Below are 8,604 nucleotides of genomic sequence, written 5' to 3'. Positions count from 1 at the left end.
AGGACAATCTAAGGTTTGCCAAAGATTGGTTGCTCAGGGACATTTGGAAGTATAGTGTTAATTTTGGTAGGACCGTATTGACATATTCTGAAAAAAAAAAGTAACTCTTGTTCAAAAGTGATAGTCAAAATGGGACTATGGAAATGTCTCCATAGGTGGAAGTTATTCAATCTATGTAAGATTAGAAAACCTAGATGCAAGAAGGATGTTCAAAGCAATGTACTTTGGATATGAGACTTCCGTTCCATAGAAGTTGACCTTATTTGGAATACTCTGTAATGACTGGTGACAAGGTTTTGGTGACTTTGTGAATAATCATTACAAGAGGAACATTGCATAAAAGTTTAAATTCTAACAGTTTTTTTTTGGGTAAATGATAGGAATCGGGGATTCTCACATTTACAATAAGGATTTGGGATTGTGAAATGAGTATCATTGGAATCATGTTCAATTGATCTACATCACAATGTAAGGATCATAGACAAACATAGTGTGCATACTTGGGATATGGCATAACTATTGTTTAGAAAAACAAAGTGTACATGCTAGGAGCATGGGACGACTGTTGTTTTTATTCAAGTCTTAAGTTGATTATTTGAAACATTGAATAATGTGTAATCAATATGGTGATAAATAAAAAGTGGTTTTATTTATATTCAAAAGGGTTCAGAGACCATATTAGATTCGATTATTATTGTGTTTCACTTTGCATGTTTTGACTTCCAAAATAGCTAGGTTATTCTTTCTGAATGACTAAGTTATTTAAACACTCCACAGTCGTTCATATGTTGGAAGTAGGTATGAATCAAGACTGTCATGAATCGGGTTTGTACATGGCTAAATGGGTTTAGTCATCGCAATGGTTGCTACAACATTCATGAGTGCTCATAAGTTATGAGTATTGGAATAAACCCACGCTCACTTGTATCACTTCATGGAATTTATCTCGAGTGATCGTGAGACGGTAATATCATATAAATCTTCAAACCTAGAGATATGAGTTGTTACCTATGAGTTGGTTGTGCATTGATTGCACGTAAACGCATCAGTAACTTGATGTTATAAAACGTGCCTTTGTGTACAATTCAACAAGTAGTAGAACAAGCATATGAGTCGAAGTTCATCTGTTCCTTCTAGAAATAGAAGCGATATCTGGGCCCCTCGATGATTTTGTTGTGACCTATGTACCGGCCGGTCATAACTGAATTGATGTGTTCGATTAAGTTCTTTGTCAAACAAATCGAAAATCGGGAAACAAATTGCTGGATAATAAGTACGACGTTGTTCCATGTATTTGTCCGGCTGATATCATGAGAACAGAGGATTATATGATCCCTTATCTAATGACAAGTCATTGACAAGGTCATAGTTCATCTACAAGGTCAGAGTTCGATAGAATCTTTTGAGAGCTACGATTGCCAGTTGGTTCCTGAAGTCATACACAATAATAGTTTTAGACTTATCCAAGTGGGAGACTGTTGGATTAATGTCTAAGTCCATAACTATAATTGGTAAGACTTGACCCGACCCGGCATGGTCCATTTGGGTTGCATACCATCATGCACTTGGATAGACTATAATGAGAGAAATAAGACACTTATGGTTATTAATATATTATAAGTTCTACTATATTAATAATAAGAATAATAAGATTATTTAATTAGTATTGATCAAGAGTTAATCTAGGATTAATTAAGTGATCAAAAGAAGACTAATTAAATATATGGGTTGATTGTGTAAATCATCCATACTTATATAGTGGGCTAATGCTCCATGGATAATCAAGTTGGGCTAAAACCCATAGGATGGTCCATGGATGCTCCATGGTGTATTTGAACCCATGGATCCAAGGAAATGGAAAGCCATGACAATTAAGGATTTACCCTAATTGTAACAATATATAAAGATCTTATTCTTGACAAAAATCGGCCACTAGAATCACATTAGAAAGTGAAGAAGAGGGCTAGCCGATTTCATGAAGTGTAGAACTCTCTCAAATTATTCTAAGTGTTTTGATGATTGTGATTCCATTTGAGGCTTCCACACTATTGGGGCTAGGCACTCAAGCTTCATGAAGACTTTCTACATCAAAGAGGTGTGTATTCTATCTTGTTACACTCATTGTTTTGTATGCTAGATTAGGATAATACCTTGGATGTTCTTATTTGCATGTATAATAGAGAAAACATAGATCCAAGGTATTTAGGGTTGCATGTACACTTAGGAGTGTTAGAATGCTCAAAACCCAACACCATCCGCGTAGAGATTCCAGAGATGTTCGGGTCTATTAAGACCACGCTGATTGAGACTTTTGATGAGAGATATGCAGCGGTTACTAAGGTTGCAGCTGTTGCTGCTGCCAGACCTCAGGGTGGTGATTCGTTGATGTTCCGAGAGTTCAGCAACACGAAGCCACCAGAGTTTGATGGGATGCAGGATCCGATTGGTGCAATGAGATGGGTTTCCGATATTGAGGGATGCTTCTATACATGTTCATGTCCGGAGCATCTAAGGCTTCGGTTTGCGCTGAACCAGCTGCGCTTGGGAGCGAAGGACTGGTGGAAGTTTGTTACAGCGCACTATTTGCCTACTGAGCTTGCTGCGGTGACTTGGGAGAGGTTCACCGCCATGTTCCATGATGAGTACGTTCCCCCGGTGGCGAGGGAGCGATTGGCCCAGGAGCTTCTGACCCTCAAGCAAGGTACTGGGTCTGTTACTATGATCACCAGGATGTTCCATAAGAGGGCGATGTTCTGCCCTGAGCACGTATCTACCGAGTAGGCACGTATGAGTTGGTATCTGAGTATTTTGAGGAGGGACATACGAGAGTTCGTGGCGAACTCATCGCACCGGACATTTGCCGAGCTCCAGGAAAATGCTCAGAAGAGGGAGATAGAGCTGTAGACTCAGGCTAGAGAGGAGGCGGACTCTCAGGGGAGGGATCGGCGTTCGACTTAGTCCCAGTCGGCAGCTAAGCGGGCCAAGCCCGCTGATTCGTGATCAGGGAACCAGAAGGGCCACACTTGTGGCAAGTGTGGCAACGATCATGAGGGGATTTGTAGAGCAGGGTCTTACTACAAGTGTGGCAAGGAGGAGTACATGGCCAAGGATTGCCCCAAGGGGTTTGCAGTCTGTTTTCACTGCAACCAGTCGGACATCGGACGGCCGAGTGTCTGCAATTGCGGGGGTCATCCCAGGGAGCATCACAGGGATCTGCCCCTGCTGCCGTTCGAGCTGCAGAGAGTCGTCCAGTGAAGGCCGAGGAGACAAAGGCTTGCGGGAGAGCCTTCCAGTTAACAGTGGAGGAGATCCGCGCAACGCCAGATGTTGTGGCTGGTATGTATTCTTTCATTCATTTATTTTGAGTCTTTGGTGATTAAGCTTATATTATGATATGCATAGGTACGTTTCTTGTGAGTTCTGTACCTGCTTTGGTGTTATTTGACTCGAATGCGAGTTGGTCTTTTGTGTCGTTAGCCTTTAGTCAACATATTAGTGTCGGTCGAGAGATGTTGAGTCGACCTTTGCGAGTTTCCATAGCTGAAGAGAGAGCGGTGTTGTTTGTAGAGATGTGCTTGACCTGTCGCAGGGTGAAGGCCGAGCACCAACATCCGCATGGCAAGTTGCAGCCACTTGAGGTTCCCGAGTGGAAGTGGCAACAGATTTCCATGGATTTTATCACCAAATTGTCGAGGACTGCGAGGGGAGTCGATGCAATTTGGGTGATTGTTGATCGGCTGACGAAGAGCGCTCACTTTCTTGCTATCAGTGGGATCTTTTCTGCTGAAAGGTTAGCAGAGTTATATGTGAGAGAGCTGGTATCGCGACATGGTGTGCCGATCTCGATCGTGTCATATCGAGATGTGCGTTTCACTTCTAGATTCTGGAAGAAATTCCATGAGAAGTTGGGTACAGCTGCATTTTAGTACCGCATACCACCCACAGACGGATGCTCAGAGTGAGCAGAAGATTTAGACGCTTGAAGACATGCTGCGAGCATGTGTGATGGACTTCGGGGGGAAGTTGGGACACGTATATGTCGTTGGCTGAGTTTTCTTATAACAACAACCACCATTCGAGTATCAGCATGCCTCCCTTTGAGTTGTTGTACGGGAGGAGGTGTCGGACTCCCATGTGTTGGGGAGAGGTCGGGCAGCGAGTGATGGGCAGCACTGAGTTAGTGCTTCAGACTACTGAGCAGATACAACAGGTCAGGCAGAGATTGTTGATAGCTCAGAGTCGCTAGAAGAGTTATGCAGATAGACGACGATCCGAGCTTGAGTTCCAGGTGGGGGATTTCTTACTCCTGAAGGTGTCTCCTTGGAAAGGAGTGATCCGATTCAGGAAGAGGGGCAAGCTGGGGCCCCAGTACATCGGTTCGTTCAGGGTGACTGCGAGGGTAGGCAGCGTAGCATATCGTCTGGAGCTACCTGCGGAGTTGAGTCAGATCCATGATACCTACCACGTGTCTCAGTTGAGAAAGTGTATAGCTGACAAGATGGCGGTGGTACCGTTGGAAGATATTCAGGTGGATGCCAGCCTAAATTATGTTGAGAGGCCAATTGCAATTGTAGATCGGAAGATCAAATTCTAAGGAACAAGGAGGTGCCCCTGGTTCAGGTCTAGTGACAACATCGTAGAGGGTCTGAGATGACTTGGGAGCCGGAGTTAGCGATGCGTGAGCACTGAGCAGCATCCAGAGTTGTTTGTGGAGTAAGACTTTGAGGGCGAAGTCTGATTCTAGTGGGGGAGAATTGTAACATCTAGAATTCCAGGTATTATATTTTATCATTTTATTTCTGTGGAAAAGAGGGGGACTCGACGAGTTGAGTCGTAGACTCGTCGAGTAGGACCGCGACTGCTGACTTAATTAATGAACGGACTCGACGAGTCGGAAAGGGTGGACTCGACGAGTCCGCGTTGCGGATTGAAACCCTAATTCTCGGGGTTTGTGCCCTATTTAAAGGCCTTTATGGCCTCCATTTGCGGCTACCAGTCCAGAGAGAGATACCCTAGAGATTGTGAGCGAGTTGTGAGAGATTTTGAGCCTTTTGATCAATTTTTGTGTGATTTTGCAAAGGACAAAGTGTTTCCAGCAAGGGGAGGTCAAGAGGATTGCATTTCAGTGGGTTTCCAGCTTGGATCTGCAACTTTGAAGTAGAAAATCGATCCCTTCTTCTGTTTAGTATGAGACCCTTGAATTTTAGGGTTTTCTATACCCTTTATTGGCTTGATTTGATGCTTATGTTATCCCATTGAGTGATAGACTCTGGATCCGGACCTTTTGAGGTCCATAGAGCCTTAGCCAACCTGCTTTATGTGGTTTCATGGAGGAAATGAACCTAGGTTGCCCTTTTAGTTGTTATTTCACCAAAAGAAGCTTTAGGGGGTGTTGCATGTGTACCAAGATTCGACCTTTACGTGATTATTATGCTTGGGAAGGTCAGATCTATGGATTAGAGAAACAGATCTGACCTCAGAAGGTCATTTGAGTATGATCATGGAGGCAACTCGTCGAGTTCATAAGTGGACTCGATGAGTCGAGTCGGGGTTGCCCCGCGATTCGTGAGAGGAGGAACCCGTCGAGTGGAAGGATGACTCGATGAGCCAAGAAAGGCTAGAAGGACTCAAGGGACCCACTTGAACTCGCCGAGTCGCCCGAGTGCACTCGACGAGTCGGGTCAAAGTTTGACCATTGAATTTTGTTGAGTTTTAGGGTTTAGTCTGTGTTTGGACTTATGAGCCATTAGAGGGGTAGAATGATCTTTACTATTATTAGAGAATTTATAGATAGGGGTTAGCCTAGCCTTTAGAAGTTGTATTAATTAGATTAAATATTTATGTGATTAGGCGGAGGCTAGTGCAGTATTTCAGAGTTCGAGGTTTACCGAGTTACCCGAGGTGAGTCTTCTCACTATACTTTACCTAGAGTGGTAATTAGAGTTATGTGACAGAGTATACTGTATGTTATGTGTTATCTATGTGATTCTATGCTATATGTGATTCAAAGTTTACAGAGTTAGGACCGAATGGTCCACAGAGTTAGGACCAGAAGGTCCACAGAGTTATGGGACTGGAGAGTCCCACTAAGTCACTTTGACCAGAGGGTCATACAGAGTTATAGCCTTGAGTGGCTAATATGTGTTGCATGTGGTATTTTGGGGAACTCACTAAGAATTTATTCTTACAGTGTTTGGTGTTATGTGTTTCAGGTACCAGTGAGGATCGCGGGAAGGCGTCGGCATGATCAGTAAACACATGAGGAGTTTTTATACATTTTGATCTTGGGTTGTGTTATATGGATTGATATGTGAAACAAAGAGATTTTATAATGTTTATGAATGAAAATATGTTTTTAAAATGTGAAAAATTGTTTGAAAAATTACGGTGTTATAGTGTTCAATTAAGTTCTATGTCAAACAAATCATAGATCGAGAAACAAACTGTTGGACAATAAGTATAATTGTGTTCCATGTAATTATACACACGATATCTTGAGAACGGAGGACTATACGATTTCTTATCTAATGGACGAGTCAGAGTTTGACTACGTCTTTTGAGAGCTACGATTTCTAATCAGATTTTGAATTCGTACTTGCATTTATAGTTATTCGACTTATCCAAGTGGGAGACTGTTGGATTAGTGTCGAAGTCCATAACTATATTTGGTATGTACTTGACCCAATTGTAGCATGGTCCTTGTGGGTTGCCTTCACCAAAGCAACTTGACTGGATGAATAATAGAGAAAGAGGTTATTATGATTTATTAATATATTATATGAATAATATATTAAAGGATAAATCATATGTGTTTAATTATTATTGGTCAAGTGTTAATTAAGAATTAATTATGTGAACAAAAGAGATTAATTAAACTAAGGGGACTGGAATTGCAGTTATAAGATAATTGCATTGTAGGCTAAGGAAACCCTAGATATAAGGTGGACAAATTCTTGGGGATAAGGCCTTAAGAATTCGTCCAAGGTAGGGATCTAGAAGATTGTTATAGGCTGCTTGGTGGCTAAGCAATCAGATAAGTGTTTGACTGAAACCCTAATTCCTCACCTATAAAAGGAACCCCTAGGCATGCAATTTTTGGCTACCATAACCCTAAGAAGAGTTCAAGAGCAGAAAATTAGCCTTCCTTCTCTCTCTCTCTCTCTCTCTCTCTCTCTCTCTCTCTCTCACCTTCTCCAATTTTTATGGTGTTTGTGATCTATTAGAGGCACAACATTTGAGGTGCTAAAGTTCTCAAATGCTCAATATCATCAATCAACAATCAAAGTTAATTCTAACTAGTTTATTACATATGATTTCAAGTTTTGTCATATGCTAGATTAGGGTTTTGGAAGTCTTAGACAATTATGCATGTACAATTAGAAAAACTAGATCCAAGCATTAGGGTTTGCATTAACACCATAGTAATGTTGTTTTACTCAAAACCCATCATAATGGTGATATGGGTAGAACCTTGCAAGTCTAATAGGTTGAAAGAGCTTAAACCTTATCAGTTGTTGGTTGCACGAACTTTCTAGACGGTCGTGTGACACGTGGTGTGTGTGCACATCGGTGTACGGAAACTAGAGTGGTGTTAGCTTTATGGTGAGGCAAGATCTAACTGATGGGTTTTGAGCATTCTAACACTTCCTAAGTGTACATGCAACCCTAATAACCTTGGATCTATGTTTGTCTAATTATCATGCAAAGTTGAATTCCAAGGCTATATTCCTAACTAGCATACATGGGGAACAATTTTAACTTGAATGATAGATAGAATAACTTACCTTGTTGTTGATTATGTTCCTTGAAACCTTATGAACCTAGCACCCCAAGTGTGATGCCTCAAATGCTTCACACAACACCAAATTCTCTTGGAAAGACTTATGAGAGAATGCACACTTCTTGAAATCGGCCAAGCCCTCTTGTTTCCTTAGTGTAGCCGATTTTGGTGGAGAATATGAATATTATATAGTGTTGACACATCTAGGGTTACACCATGTAAACCCTAATGTGTCATGACTCTTCATGTCCATGACCCATGGGTTTGTAACTCCCATGGAGCATCCATGGAGCATCCTATGGGTGGAACCCAACTTGATAATCCATGGAGCCTCTTAGCCCACTATACAAGATATGGATGATTTACATAATCAACCCATATATTTAATTAGTTATCTTTTGATCACTTAATTAATTCTAAATTAATTCTTGATCAAACCAATCAAATAATATTATTAATATATTAGAACTTATAATATATTAATAATCTCCAAGTGTTATATCTCTCATTTAGTCTATCCAATTGCATGGTGCCATGCAACCCAAATGGACCATGTCGGGTCGGGTCAAGTACATACCATAAATAGTTATGGACTTAGACACCTTATCCAACAGTCTCCCACTTGGATAAGTCTAATAACTATTACTGCAAGTATGACTTCAGGAACCGATCGGCAATCGTAGCTCTTTTCAAGGTTTGTCGGAACTGAGAAGATGATGGTACGCCATTTAAGATAAGTGATCATATAATCCTCTATTCTTAGATATCAGTCGGACAAATACATGGAACAATGTCTTACTTATTGTCCAACAGTTTGTTTCCCG

This window comes from Lactuca saligna, chromosome 5 (genome assembly GCF_052625555.1).
Source record: "Lactuca saligna cultivar CGN05327 chromosome 5, ASM5262555v1, whole genome shotgun sequence".
Taxonomy (NCBI): domain Eukaryota; kingdom Viridiplantae; phylum Streptophyta; class Magnoliopsida; order Asterales; family Asteraceae; genus Lactuca; species Lactuca saligna.
Note: the sequence above shows the minus strand (reverse complement) of the source record.